The sequence below is a fragment of the Zosterops lateralis genome, assembly GCF_965231275.1.
Source record: "Zosterops lateralis genome assembly, chromosome: 1".
Lineage (NCBI taxonomy): Eukaryota > Metazoa > Chordata > Aves > Passeriformes > Zosteropidae > Zosterops > Zosterops lateralis.
In genome coordinates, this window is record NC_139762.1 from 40,675,676 (window position 1) to 40,691,261 (window position 15,586).

Sequence of the window (15,586 nt, forward strand, 5' to 3'; positions counted from 1 at the left end):
CCTCCCTTCCGTGCCGCCGTGCCTGCAGCCGCAGCGCAGGGCAGGGCAGGGGAGCGGGCGGCACAGGCTCCCGGCGGAGCGGCAGCGGGCGGCGTTGGAGCTCCCGGCCCCGCCGCGCCGCCCGCAGGCTCCGCCCGGCGCTCCCATGGCCCGGCGGCCCCGCGCCAGGTGAGGAGCAGCGCTGCCTGTTGCGCCGAGCCGAGCGGAGCCGAGCGGAGCCGCCGGGGCCGCACGCCGGGAAGTTTGTGCCGCGATGTGAGTTGCGGCGCCCCGCGGATGCGCTGGGGGGGGGCGGCAGCGCCGGGAGGGAACTCGACGGGGAGGGAGCGGGGGGAAGGCGATCGATCGGCGCCGCTGCCCCGAGGGGGTAATGCCGGGTGCCACCTGCCCCGCAGCCATCGGCCAGGGCCGCCGGAGATGTCCCCGCCCTCAGCCCGTGCTGGCGAACCCCCGGTGCCCGTGAGTGCCGGGATCGGGATTCCGCGGAGGCAGCGGGAGATGGGGAGGGAATCCAGAGGCGGAGGCTGCGGGAAGGGTGTTGACACCCTCTCGCTTAGGAGCAAACGAGGGATTTGAGAGCCGCGGCCGCCGATCCCGTACGGGAGCAACACCAGGAGAAGGGGTGGAAAATGAAGCGCCGCTGCCACCCGTGTGTGTTCCCGGGGTCCCTGCCCGCTGTCCCTGCCGGCCGGGGCTCGGGGGCGCTGCTCGGCGGGCGGGCGGCGGCCGGGGCTGCCGGGGAAAGGGGCGGCGGGGGCGGGCACGGCTGGGGAGACGCCGTGTGCCTTGCCGTAGGATTTTTCCACTTTGAGACCTATCAGGACCAGTTGCTGCGGTTCGGGCGGCGGTGGCCGCGATGCCGGGGGAGGGGGACGAGGGGAAGAAGAGGGCATCTCCCTCCGAAGGCGAGCAACAAATGGCAGCGGCGGGGGCGGGCGGGCCGCGGGGCAGCGGCGGTGCCTGTGCGCCCAGGTGAGCTGTGACACCCCCGCCGCCCGGGGAGGGGCCGGGCGGGACCGTGGCGGGGGCGGGATGCCCTGGCCCGGGACAGGAACGGGGGTTCAGGGGTCCCGGGGACCCGGAGCTCCGAGCGGGGCACGGCCGCCACCTCTGAGCCCGCACAGAAATGTCCTGATCTCTGGCAGCGAGCGGGGACTGGGTACTGTGTGTCTGCGGGCTCTTCTCTCGCCTTTCTGGCAAGATACGCCTTCTGAATTTCCCTCGCCAAAAATTTGGAAAATGCCTCAGATGTGCCAGCGAGAATTCTTCTTTCCTTCCTCGCTTCTGCCTTCAAAAATTAGAAGATTTTGGAGTGTCGGTTAGGAAATGTGGAAGTGATTCAGGCTGCGGGTTATCACCCAATCTTTGTGATTGTCCCTAGACAGCAGAAATGGTGTAATTACAAAATGAAAACAGACAGACAACTTGAAAAGCAGAAATAGAGCAACGACCTAAAGAGTTAGAATGAGATCCAGGCAAACAACATTTAGTGCTCTCCTCAAAGAAGTAATCCTAGAGTTATTTACATAGATATGAAAATGACAGAGAAAGCTAAAGTTTTTGAGGTTATTAGAATTAATTAAAATATAATAACCATGAGAAAATGTTACAGATTTGATAAGGAAAGGAAAATAACCCTTCTTCAAGATGAAAACTCTGACTGGGGTAGCCTTTTCTAAATGCTGAAAAGACCTGTCAAAATTTTCTTCTTATGGTAACCTGTCTAATAATTTGCAGGTTTAATTTGGAAGGTGTGTGTCATGTCATACTCAAGGCTGTAGCTTGAAGGCTTTGATATAGAGCACCACACTGTTCATATGGCTTACCTATTGATCTTATTATTAGTAATTTAATTTAAAAGAATAAGCCTCTAGTTTGGTTTAGAGGGTAAGAAAATAAGCTGTAGAATGAACTAAATTTGCAAAATCTTTGCTACGTTCAGAGTCTAATTTTCTGGTTTACTTTCTAAATAGTAAAATTGCTCAGAATTATTATAACTGTGATTGCGGCTGCCCTTACTTGTGCAAGTTGCCTGGATTTCTGTGGGATTACTTCTACAGATAATATTCTGATGGCTCAAGACAGCAGGATCAGGCCCATGGTCAGAGAGTTCCAGCAGGCAGCACCGTGTAGGGTTGTGTCCATTGGCGCTAATGAGATGATTTGGACTTGCGTGAGAGAAGAATGTGAGGTTAAGTCCAGACCTCTTGCATTTATTCAGCTATTGCTGGCTGGGTCACTGGACCCTGATCTTGTCCTCCCCTGAGGTCTGCAGTAAAATTTGCGCTGACTTCAGTCCAACCAAAATGAGCTTCTCCTGTGTGATTGTAGTTTTCAGTCGCCTCAGGGCGGGTTGGAGATGCTTAGTGCCCTGGAGATCAGGGCCTGAGTGAATGAGGATTGTACCTGCAATTATCAAGAATCAATGTGTTTTGCCTCAAATGTGAGATTAATTGAAAGAGAAGTGTAATGTAATAGGCATATAAGTCTGTGCTCTGCATCCAGTCCTGAGCTAATAAAGTCCATGAGGGCTTTGCCATATATAAATGGAATAGCGAGACAAGGGTACAGGTGTGATTTATCTTTTCCATGTTCTTTATGGATCCGTATTTCAAATTTTTGGGAGGTAGGAAATTCTTCCTGCTCTCACTGAAGCAGCATTAGAGTAACTAGAGTAACAGATATGTCAGCTCAAGAAATATCCTCCTGGCAGGAGAGCTGGAATTTATAAAATTCAGCTGTATTCAGAAGTGCTAACTCAAGTGTCTAAAGCCAGAGAAAATGTATTGCTTCATTTCAAAAGCACCTTTAGATATTCAGTTAAATAATAAGGTGCTTCTGAGTCTTGTTTTTAAGGATATTTCCTGTCACTTCACTAGGAATATTTATGTGAATAACACAAGAGATACATGGTTCACTGGCAGGGAGATTTTAAACTTTTTAATGAAGTGGATGATTTAAGCAAGAAGGAATATGGATAGAAATATTTGTTGTTGCCACTCCAGTTAATCAGGAGATGAACTAAAGAAGGTACTTCCTCTCAGAGTGGAATACTGCATTTGTAATGACTTACAGGATTTGCATGTAACTACTGTCCTTGTTGTCATCTGCATGCCTGGTCTTTGGATCAGCACTCATTACAGAATGCAAATTAAATTAGTGTTCTGTGGATAGCAAAATAATACTCCTAATTTTGCTTCATTCAGTAAGCTTTGTTCATAAGCTCAGAGAAAACTCTCGTGAAGTGAAGCAATTTAGAAACTTATAATAATGTTAAACAGAACCTTATTTCAAAATGATGGTATTTTGAGCCAAGAATAAATTATTTGAGTTCGTAGAATATGTAGCATTTACCTTGGCTTGTTTGGCCAAGCATTTTTACATTAATATTTTCTTTACTAAAAGTAACCTCCAGAAAGTGCAATTTTGATAGAGCACTTCAGTACTGGTATGAATCAAATGCCAATATGTCTACAGAAAGTACAAGCAAAAAGAATATAGAAATTTCTCAGCACCTTCAATAAGTATTTTTAAAGGGATTACAGCCTGTGAATACATGGATGAACAAGGTATACCTTCTGCTTTTAAATCCAATGTGCTGTGGGTGAAGTAGCCTCAAATTTAGAGATGTTTTGGTGAATTTAATCTTTGGTTCTTGTTTCAGTCCAGTTCTTTTCGTAAGTATTTTCTGTGCTTCCGTCATTCTGGCGCAGTTTGTTAGTCTGGAGGTACAGCAGACTTGTGGGTGCATCCCAGAGGGAAAGAGTGTGATGTGGTATTGGTTTTACTCACTGCTTCATCAGAGCTCATGGTTCAGATAAACAATTGCGGTGGAACGCGCTGTGGAGGAGGATGTCATTAGTTCACCATGCTTAAAGATGCATGCTCCTGCTTCATGGAGATCTCTGTGGGTGACTGGAGCCTGTGCCTGTGCTTGCCACTGATGACCTGCACTGCTTATCCCTATAGGCTCATCACCACCTCTATCCAGCACCAGCTTGCTCTACACACTTAGTTTAAACTTGGAAAGGCAAATGCAGTTCCTACTGTTACCAAACTAGAAAGTAGCTTTCATTCCTCTCTCCCTGGATATTTAAATGCTCCGTTGAGTATCTTCAGCAAGCAGACCTTTTTAAAAACTGACGTATTTCTGATTGACTTCCACAGTGGACATGGGGAAGTCCTTTTGCCGCAAGGATCGTCCCTGCTCCTGAGTTCTGTTTTCCTTCAGCAAGGAAAAGGCAACGGTTGATGAATTAAAATGGTGTTTCTTTCTCTGGAGGGTTTGAACTTCTGTAGGGATAAAAAAAAAGAGAGGTAGACAAATGGGAATAGATGAAGAAGGCCAGATGCCCTCGAAACGGGAGTAGATGACAACAGGGATAAAGTAGCGGCTGATCTGAGTAGTTTGGCTTTTGAAGTTGAGGTGATCCTGGCTATGCCATCGCCCTCTGGCTCGTCTCTGTGCTGTGCCATGGGTTTGTCACACGCCTTCAGAAAAGATGTGTTGGTTGATTTCAGTGGGACCAGAAGCCTCGCTGAGGAATTGAATTTGGCTTTTTGTATCTCAGTTCTACTGAAAGGAGATAAAAAATGCCACTTGAGGAAATGAGACTGATAAAACACCTTTTCAGAGATACATTGAGCTGGATAATTGGACTTTTTACTTAAACAGAGATTAAAATTAGCACTGCAGATCTTGATGTACTTGATTAAGGTTTACCTCTGCTTTTCAGCTAGCTAGGGTTTGTGTTTTAAATGGATTTGGCACTTCATTAATAGCAGTTTCATAAAGCTGCTAACTTATCCTTTGAGAAGAAGAAAAAAGTTATCCTTTGCTTGCCAAATAGAACTATGAAGATACACTAATAAGAAAAAATGAAAAGTGATAGAAGTGAGTGACAATACATAAATGGGATGCTACTTTGGCTTGGAAGCAGAAAAGCAAAGGGAGACTATTTAATTATTTAAGGAACAATAAATGAAAAGTCTGGTTCTCAAGTGACAGTAAAAAAAGAGACAAACAGAATTTTAAAAGGTTAGGAAAGGGAAACAATGCATAAAGAAAGTAGAAGGTGGGCAGGAAAGGTCCAAAGGGTCAAGAGATAGACTTAAGATTTCTTTGGAGTTTTCAGTTGGAAAATATTACCTATATTGTGGTGCATGCATAACAGCCAGTATTTTACTCAAATTGTGGAAGTTTGGCGCACACTGTTCTCCTGGACGTGGTCACTTACTGTTCCCACTTCATCCTCTGCGTGCACAACCTCAGTTAATAGGGGATGTGCTTTTAAAGATGGCATGTCTTATGTGTTGGGCTCTCTTAAGAGTTTCACTTTGTGGATGTTGTTATTTTTAATGGTGCTATCATTTACTTCTGTCAAAGTTGCTTCCTCCACCAAACAATAGTATTGGTTTTAAATGGAGTGGTTTTTGCAGTTTACCAAAACTGCACACTTTTGCAACTGTACTTATTAAAGATACATTGTGCATCAAGATCATGAGTATTCAGCATTTCGTTACAAATGTTTGCATTCAGAGTTAGTGAGACATATGAAAAGCATATGAAGGCTGTTTCCCTGATGTAGATTACAGATGTGTATTGTTTTGGTGGAATTTGCTTCATGCAAAATATTCTTGTCATACTTACAAAGTGTACATTATTATGTGCCTGTAAATAACTTGTGGCAAAAGGGTAAAGTCTTTGGATGTGAAAATAAATCCGTGGTGCTTGCCATTGTAAAGGCATTGTAATTAAAAGAAAAGGAAAAGCACTGTGTCAACAGTGTTGAGTTCCTGCAAGGACTCCCTCGCCTTTAAAAGCTGAGACAAATACTTCTTCCTCATTAAAGAGGAACTGCAACAAAAAATTTTGTGTGAAGTTGCTTGTTAGGTCATATATAGTTAAGCAAGCAGTGGTGATTATATATCTTAGTGATGAAACTTCATTTTATTGGCATTAAACCCAAAATAAATATAAGTTACTGGTGTGTGAATTCTTGACTTTTTAACCTGTTTCTGTTTTGTGTTTGGAAATGAAAATAGGCACAGTCTCTTTAGACTTCCATTTAAAATATTTTTATTTTAATTCTTCACAGAGTGGTGTTTGTATATTGTTTTCAATACACTCTTTTCTTAAAAAAAAATTTAAAAAAATCCCAGAAAACCTTTTCTTACACTTCTAAAAACACTTCTACTATGCTTTTTTTCACTCTGAAGATTTACTTGGAAATGTTGATGTTCTGTTACACTTACCTCCATCTGGGCAAAAAAACAGTATTTGCTGGGAGCAAAAATTGTAGAATCAGTATTTGCAAATATAGGAGTTGCAGAAGAGGGAAGGTTCTCAATGGCAGGAGACTGTTCGCAAGACTGGAAATTGGTAAATCCAGGGATTAGTCTTTATAGTAAATCTTGCTAGTGCTGGCTTTGGTTTTGTTGGGGATTTTTCCTTAGATGTACTGCAAATGGTCTTTAAAATTTATCTTGTTTCTTTTGTTTTATTAAATGTAATTATTGTTATAAATGTCAAAGAAGTGACCCTTAGGTTTTTTTTTCTCCTAGAATGAAGTTAACAGGCTAATTCTGCCATTGCAATCTTCAAATAGTGGGGTGGTGTTTCTAAACGTCCTTTTTGCCCTTGTTTTCAGCTTTGTTGACACCAAGTCATTGAGATGAGAATTGGTGACTTTTAAACAGTCTATTTTTAACAAAGTTTGTAATAGAGCATTACTGTTCATGAATGTGTGTCAGTCCCAGTCTGCACAAACACTAAAAGGGAAGGCATGTATCAAGAGGAGATCTGCTTCTAAGTACTCATTTTCAACTTTGTTGTTTTCTGAGTGTGCCTGGTCCTGTTCTGTGGGTGGGAGCACCAATTTTTGCCTTGCTGCTGCGAGGACATTTCCTCTTTTTCACAGCTGAGAGATTCCAAACAGAAATCTTTTTCAAATGAATGGTCTATATCATGTTATAAAACGAGATACAAGTGGGTAATTTTGGTTTCTAGGATCTTCAAACTTCAGATCACAGTATTTCTCAGACCTTTCATTGTCACCTCTAACACACTGCATATAACCAAAACACACAATTTGAATACACTAAGAACATCTCAGCTTCCACTGAAAAGCAGGACATGGATGACAGCAGGCAATCCAGGTAATCCTTCCTTTTCCTGTATGTTTTGAGGCTGCAGAGCTGACATGTCATGTCCCTGTACACCAGATATGTGACTCCTTCTTGGTTATAAGCAAGACTGTTGTCACTGAAAGGTTAATAATTTCTGTAAATGAAAATGTATTGGTCATTTTCTCTTTCCAGAGTCTTTCACAGGTTTTGCCCTTTGGCAGAAAACATTTTATCTGTATTCTGCTCATCACTTCCATCAATTACTTGGTACACTTATTGGCATCTCTGATGCATGGTGGGTGTTAGGAATAATTTCTTGACAGAAAGGGTTATCAAGTATTGGAACAGGTGTTTGAGTCACCATCCTTGTAGGTGTTTGGAAGATGTATAGATAAGGCACTTAGGGACATGGTTTAGTGGTGGACTTGGCAGTGCTGAGTTAACAGTTGGACTGAAAGATCTTTTCTAACCTAAACAATTCTACGATTCTATAAATACTTATTTTGCTAGAGTAGGACTTGACAGGATTTAGACATGCAAGAAACCTAAATCTTTGGCTCAGGAAACAATCCTGATGGATACAAATGGTATTTCAATAACTTTCGATCCAAAAATGTTTCTTGCAAAGCGACAGGACTGTTCTTCTTGCCAGTCATGGCAGGTGCTCCATCTGTACAAATACCACCTAATTTGAACGAGCCAAGCTTAACTTTTTTTTTTTTTTCCCACTATCTGCCACATCTTTTTCTCAATTTTTTCTCTATTCTTTAAACAAATATGAGGCAGCAGTGTGGAATGAAATGGACAGAGGCCAACCAATTACTTAATTATAGTAGATTTTTTAAAAAACATTGAAAAACAACAGTCAACCATGCAGTGTCAGTAGCATTGCAAATTCCTTTGGTTGTGAGCAAAAAATAAAAAAATTGCATGCATCTGTTAAAAATTGAAATGCATGCTGTTGTATTGTCTAATGCCATCTCAGCCCTTCCCATTGTCAGGCTGTGTGAACAACTATGGACATATCAGCTGCGTGCTGTTCTTTCAGTCTGGTTTGTGCAGCAATAATTGATGTACCCTCTTGTATTCAGGCTTTGTTGTCTGAGAACAGCCCTTTCTCACAAGCTTGCCAGAAGGGATATTTGTTATTACACCTTTGTCACTGATTTCAACTCATGGATGTGTATTTATTTTTCCCATGTAAGAAGCTGTCATGCTAGAAATTTTTCTTGAGGTGAAATCTGACCATGGGTAAGATGCAATAAAAAATATTTTACATTACTTTCAGGATTAGTTTGTATAAAAGTACCATTCCAGTCTGGACATCCCATGTAACTATATCACCACAAGTGTACTTCTACAGACCCTGTCCATTCTCCAAGGAACTTCCCTGAGAGAAACAATCTCTATGCAGTGTCAGCTCCATGCTCTGTCACCTTAGTATTTTTTTCACTGTGGCATGCATGACTTGGCAGGCAATGCTTTGATGATAAGTAAATGGATTTTGAAAGCTTATGGAAGTTTGAATTAACTGAGAAATCATTAGAAAAACATAAGGTGAATGAGGTTGCACAGGTCCTTTATTTTCCCCTTGCTGTGAGGTTGCAGAGCAGGTGTTCTGTGGGGTCCCAAAAGGAGTCTTGTTGACTGGAGTTTGTGTGACTTGTTTCACTGAAGCAATATATAATCAGTGAGCTAAGACTGGTAGGTTTAAATTCTGATTCTTGAAGCTGTGGAGTGCAGCTTTGAATGCTGAGTAAATACTTGGGCATCTGCAAAAGGAGACTAAAATAACAGGTTTGCAGAGCAGTTCATTAATGTAAAGCATTGGTGGGCTAAGGGCTGATTCTGAGACCTTATGTTTTTTTTCCATTCACTTGGCTGCTCCAAGTAGCCTCCTCCATTTCTTCTGCATTCACAATTTCCTCAAATTATTTTCTTAAAGGTATATTGTTGCCTTTCTTCTATAAGTATGTAAGGGTAGGGGTTTGACTCTTGAATTTAATAAATATCGGTATTGAAGTAGAATTGGCATTTTTGTAAATGTAGATGTGATGTGTGTAAGAGGAGCTAATGTGACTTTAAAAGCATTTGGTCTCAGCCCTTCCAACATTGTTTCTGCATTTTGGACCTTTTACCTGCGTTTTACTTGTGGGTAAAGGGCACTTACAGGGTAGACTTTAAATACCACAGCTGACAGAGAAAGTCTGAATTTTTAAGGATCATTTATCAGGGAAGTGCACTTCAGTATTCCCATCTAGGAAAAAAAAAAGAAACAAACAACCATGTTTGTTTTTAATTACAGATACTGAGCTTGTTGTGGTCAGTTGGTGCAGAGGTGGAACATTTGTGGTAGTGAAAATTGGAGATTGGTGGGAGGTGGGCTTCTTGCTAACATTGATGTTACTCAGATTCACTGTTTTTACTCATACACCTGACCTAGCAGCATATACCTTTACTTATACACCTGACCTAGCAGCATTTGGCATGGAAGTGTTACTCCTGGAAACAGTTTGAATCTGAGAAATTAGCCATAAACTTTGACCCTTTTCCAGTATAACTGAGACTAGATGGCTTTATTTGACAACTTAATAGTTGTACCTAAGCTGCCTCTAAAAATATTTTGAACTTTATTAGTCTTGAATATATTACTTTTTCAATTAATTTTTATAGTTCCTACTAAATAAAGGATGAACCTGGAAAAAGGAAATTAAAAGCAAGTCTTCACTTCCAAAACAAATGCAATATAAATAATTACATTTTTTTCAACATTTTCACACCAGAATGGGAAAAAAGCCTGTCGGTATAAGCCTTCTGAAACCTGTTTCCTGTACCATTGCCTGTACTCCTTTAGGTTTGAGAGAAACACTGTATTCCTCAGATGCAGTAAGGAGAATATTGCTATTCAGTGGTTGTGGCAACATGCAAAGAAAACGCTGGGCTCAGTGCCAGGTGCCCCATTGCAGAAGGACATGGGCATTTGCAGGCTCCCTGTGAACCTCCTCACCACAAGGACAGGATGTACCTATGGCCACATCAGACAACAGCTTTGGGGTGCACCTCTTTTCTTTAGGGCTCTGTGGGACATTGCAAAGTTCACCTTGCCTCCTTACCCTGTGTTGTAGTTCCCCATTATGGTAAAAGCCTTTAATTTTTCAGTAGGGATTTGACCCTTGGTTCATTTGAAGGGTGAACTTGATTTCCTTGCTCCTACGGAAAAAAACCCCAAACCCAAACAAACAAAGCAAAAGCACTGGTCACTGTCAGTACTAATTCATCAGATGTGGTGAGGCTGGTGCTCTTCAGCTTGGGTTTGCGTGTCAGGATTTAGGGAAAGTGGAATGAGAGGGAAGTGCTGTCTATAAAGAGCTGACAAATAAAATACCTGTGTAAGAAGGCTCATCTGAAGAGATGAAGGGCAGAGTAATCAGCACCTGCAGAAACATTTCCTTTAAGGTTTGTACTTCCGTTGAGAGGTAAAAGATAAAACGCACCACTAATACTACAGCATGTCCTTGCTAAGCCTACAACTGCTTTCTTGGCAGGCCCAAAGGAGGCATTTTGATGGGCCCTGAGAAAAGGAGTGTTTTGGACATGCATAGGTCAAGGGGATTTGTCAAGGCTGGGATATGAACACTGGTGCAAAGGCCAAGTCACAGAGCTCCTAATGCATGCAGTGAGGCATCTCAGACAGGAGCTCAGTTTCTGGGCTCACAGCTGTGTGATGGGCTCACAGCTGTCAGCAGTGATGGGAATCCCTTGAAACTTTGTTCAGGAGCTGAGCTTTTCTACAAAAGTGGAGTTTCTTTATAGATTGGGTGGCTGGTTCAGGGTGAAAAAGGAATGATGGCAAGTTTTTAGTACCTGCTGCTGCCAGAATCAGTTATGCCTACTGCACTCTAAAATACCAGTTTGACTGTAAACATGAATACTGTCAGTGTAAGTAGGTGGTGGTTTTAATTGCTGTTGTTTTCATAAGGCCTTCAAAGTTGTGATTGAGGACTACAGGAGGGCTTTTCCAAAACCTTACTGAGCTAAAGGGCTCAATTCCTTTTCCTTAGTGAGTGCCATGGTATAGGGGTGAAATGGGTAGATGAGATTTCAGTGTTCTCAGGAAGAGCACTGTAAGGGAGTGGAAGGGAGTCCCCATGTGACTTTTGCAATATGGGTTTGCAATGTTTTCTAACTTGCCAGGCATTTCTCCTTTGTTTTATTTTACTTCCCCAGTAGTTTTAAAACCTTGTTCTAATTTTCCTCTGAACCAAAGTGGTGTTCAAAGAATGTGAAAGTCCATGAAAGATGTTGGTACAACAAAGAAAAAAATTCCTAGAAGGGGCTTAGGAGGTCTGAAATGGGATGTGAATAGTTCTTTTCCTCTCTCAGGGAAAAGTGGTCCTTTTAAATAAGAAGGTAAAGTGTTCTCGGTTGACAGAAGAGCCTTCAAAATGCTTAAACAAACACAAAATCTCTGTGTTTCCCAATCCGGGGGAAAGATGTTTTATTATAACATAAACCTGTAATTAATAAAAAGTAAACTCTGTAATTTTCCTTGGAAGTATTTTGATACTAATGAGAATCTCTATGGTCCCTAAACATTCCAAAGCTTTCTTTTTATCCTACTATCTTCTCTTTTCACTACTGCTGCTCTCAGAAAAGGCTATTTACCCCTCTCTTCGAGATGTCAGCTACACAGAACTCTTCCAATGCACCAGCTTGGCTCTTTATGTGGGCTAAGGGTATCATGAAACAGGGCAACTATAGTCTTTATGTGCAGGTGCCTGGAGCTGGCCTTCTTGTACCCTTGCTGGAGCTGTTGGCTGGATCTGCTGGGGAAGAAGCTGGATTTTTTGAGGAGAGGAAGCCACAGGAATGTGCCTGGGTTCAAACCTGAGATTGGGGTTGTACAGAGGTTGTGATTAGATTGGTATTTAGTTTGGAAACATCATCAGTATTGTGGATTTATTTTTCTTTTTTAGCTTGAGAATCACTCATATTTAAAGATTTCAGGTAAACCTGTGTCTGAGCTTGGTGGAATTGCTTTGATTTATGTGGGTGTAAGGCATAGTAGATTTATGTCCATAATGTGCATGGTGTCTCAATTTTTTACAGACTTATGCAAAATCATAATAAAAACACCTTTAGAATGGATGTTATTTGTACTGATTTGAACGCAGGATATTTCCAGATGGGAACTGAGGTATTGTTCCTAACTTGCAATATAAAAATACTTGAAATAACTGTTTCTGGGGCTTTGGTATTATCTATTGAATTCATATCTAGCCTTGTCATCTGACAGACTACTAAAACAAGATTCTGCTCAAAATGATGGAAGTGACAGTCATACAATGCATTTCATTCCTGCTGAGCCCTGTTAGGTAGTTAGTCTGGAGAGATTTGGATCTTGCTTCAGTCATTCAAGGGCAGTCCTTTGGAAGGGATTTGCAGAATACGTAATTGTGCCCATAAATCCTTTGCTCCCCCCGGCAAATAGGGTAGAATTTCTGTTGCAACCCTACTGTGTTGAGGAAGCAGCGTTTTTCTTTGGATTTTTTTGTCTTTTTCCCTCCTTTTTTAGAGCCCAGCAGTTGCGGTGAGTTCCCTCTGCCACTGGCCACACTTTCCTTCCTCTGCGACGTTGTTACGTGGAATTGCTTCTGTGTTCTGTCAGTGTTTGACCCCTTCCAGCTGGCAGTGGATCTAAGAAATCCTCTGTATGGGCACACAAACTCTGCCCTTAGCTACACTTTTGAAAACCTGTGGCATTATACAGTTGGCTTGGAAAGGCTTAAGAAATCCCAAGAGATCGACTCCGCTGAAAGTCGCTCTGTAAATGTTAGACAGGGCTGTTGTTTTTGTTCTAGTACATTTTACTTTAAACCTGCACCTGAGCTGCAGTCAATGATACTGTTTCATAAGATTGTAAAAGAGGGACAGATTTGGAGTATGAGATGTGCCGAGCTGTCAGTGGAGTTTGTCACTGAAACTGTCGTAGCTGGGCACCAAGGCAGTGTCTGTGCTGTGAGGAGGACATGCTCAGTGGGCTTCTGGTTCCTGGCAGCACTCAAGCCACTGGTCACCATGCAACCATCCTCCTCAACAGCCTGATCTCCTTTGGGAAAGAACCAGGGCCATCTGCTAGCAGGATTGGCAGCAGGGGTGCCCAGTACCCTGAGGCATCTTTGTGGACCCTGACCTTGCACAAGAGTGAGTCCTAGGCAGCAGAGGATGTTTCTTCTGGGCCAAAAAACTGTGTTTAGGTCTGACACGTTCCTAGCATCATCCAGCATGGAGGAAGCACAGGGTTGAGGAGCCCCTTTGGTCTTCAGGCTCTGGGGAAGCTCTGGGAACTGGCCCATGGTGGTGCAGCTGAGTGCCCTGTGATTGTGAAACATAGTGTAAAGGAGATGTATGCTGGTGTATACTTGCTTCATGTTTAGTGCAGAACCACAGGAAATAATGTTCAGGCAGATACTGTACTTACACAGCATCTTTGACTCATGCTGATCTTCACCAGTGTGGAGGATACTTCATGCAGATGGCCCACAAATAACCAAGAGCTTGAACAGTTGTCCAATTCTTCATTTTCAAAGTGTTGCAGTGATAGACCTGAGCAGATTGAAATTGCAGTGAAAAAAGCCCTGCCCTGAGTCATTTCCTTTAATTCTTGGTTTCTGTGTCTTGGGATCCTACCAAGACAAGGAAACAAATTGAGATGTGAGGAAGGTAAGCAGAAGATACAATGACAGGTATTATACACACCTTCTGTCATTGGGTATTTTTATCTACTTCTAAATTTTGGAAAGTTTTCAAAAAGAAGAGTTCTATATATTTTTTTTCCAGACTGAATGGAAATTTTGCCATTGGTTAATATAGAAAGGAAGTCAGAAATATCAGAATTACATGTGTATTCAAGAATTACATTTATGTATCCAATTTGCTGTTGTGGACAGAGGAACAAGGATCTTAAATGCTGTTAATTACTGTGAATTTTATTTCACTGACTCTGGTTGTAGCTGCAGGCCATGTAGCCTCCAGACGTGACCTGGGTGCCATGCAGTTTAAGGGCACTTCTATAAGGGAGAAGGGAATGTGCAAAGTGTTCATTGCTGCGTAGTCAGGTGACATCTGGATGTTTTATCATGTTAACAGAGAAAAGTGATGTTTTTCCTTCAAGTCCCGAAGGATTAACAGCTTTGTTTATGTTTCTTCTGGTATGTCCAGAACAGAAAAAAGAGCAGGAAAAAAGTTGCAGTTCTGTAGTAGAGCATCTTCACATTTTTATTCTGTGCTTCCTATATTCAAGGCATTTCCTAGCAAGAATAGAAACATCTGCAATAGCAGCTCCTATTTATGTTAATCTTTTCCAATCAGCATGCAGCCTGAAATAATTACAATAAATGCACTGTCTGCTCCAAACACTCACAACTTCCATTTATTTCAGGCTTCTTTGCTTCGCAAGTCTGAGAACATAATCCTTCATTCTGCTCTGCTTCATCTCCTTCACATGAATTTATCCAACAGTATCTTTTGTGAGCCTCATTAACAATGGTCATGCCGTGATAAATTACATAAATTGAGAAGTTTTTAATTACATAAGTTAACAAAACAGCCACACAAGGCATAATAAATTCAATTAGGTAACATTTTCCTGTAATAAGTCTGCACACAAGGTGTGTAATGAAGTATCCCAGAGTAAAATCTGTAATCTGAAAGTTTTTAGATTTCAGAGCTGCAGAAGTAGTTTCTTTTTTAGAAAGGTATTTTTAAAAGATGATGTGCTAAACATACCTTGTGGTGCAAAGGATTATGCAAACTTGGCAGAAAAACAATAGTTACTGACAAAGACATGACTAAGAGTATGTTTGAACAGAAGAAGACATACTTTCCACTCTTTCCCTCTCTGCTGCCTCCGCAGCTACTCCCCAAGTCAGGGTCATTTTCTCCATCTTGGCAGGGGTGCTTTGGCTCTGTTTGGTTTGGGGTTTTTTTGGTTCTGGGCAGAATTGATGGGTGTTTTTGGTCAAATTGGCTGATGTATGTGGTAAAAAGAGCACATTCAGAGCAGCGTCTCCTTACTGGTGCTGTGTGCGTTTAGCTGGGCTGCTTGCCCAGGTATGTGGGAAGGAAAAGTAAGATCAGCCTTGGCTCATGTGTGGAGTGCTGTGGAATGACTTCTCAGGTGTCCTCTGCAGCTAACAGCATCTGTCTTTGCTTTTTCTTTCCTGAACTTGCATCCAAAAATATTAATATCGTTTCCCCTGCCTCCTACCCTCTTACACAGCCCAGCCAGGCTGCTTTCACTTGGGCAATGCTCCCATCTAAGGAATTTGGTTCAAAAATAAGAACTTTGCTTTTCCTTCATGTCAGCTTCGTGTCAGCCTTTAGGACAGCTTCGTGACAGTAAATGGTACTCTGATTTTTGATGGTGAGACCACAAAGCAATTAAACAAAAAAAAGT

At 42.2% G+C, this 15,586-nt stretch overlaps 1 protein-coding gene across 2 annotated transcripts in view; it reads left to right on the top strand.

The window, feature by feature from the left end:
• Window positions 1-216: 216 nt before the first annotated feature.
• The window catches only part of LRRC3B (leucine rich repeat containing 3B), a 45,165-nt gene continuing 29,795 nt past the window's right edge, over window positions 217-15,586 (top strand). The window contains exon 1 of one of the 2 annotated variants that reach the window (XM_083870814.1): window positions 217-255. The gene's annotated coding sequence lies outside the window, so the exon portion shown is untranslated. Of the gene's footprint in view, window positions 256-624; window positions 652-15,586 lie in introns of those variants that run through there. The other variant, XM_083870815.1, reaches the window with a different exon arrangement.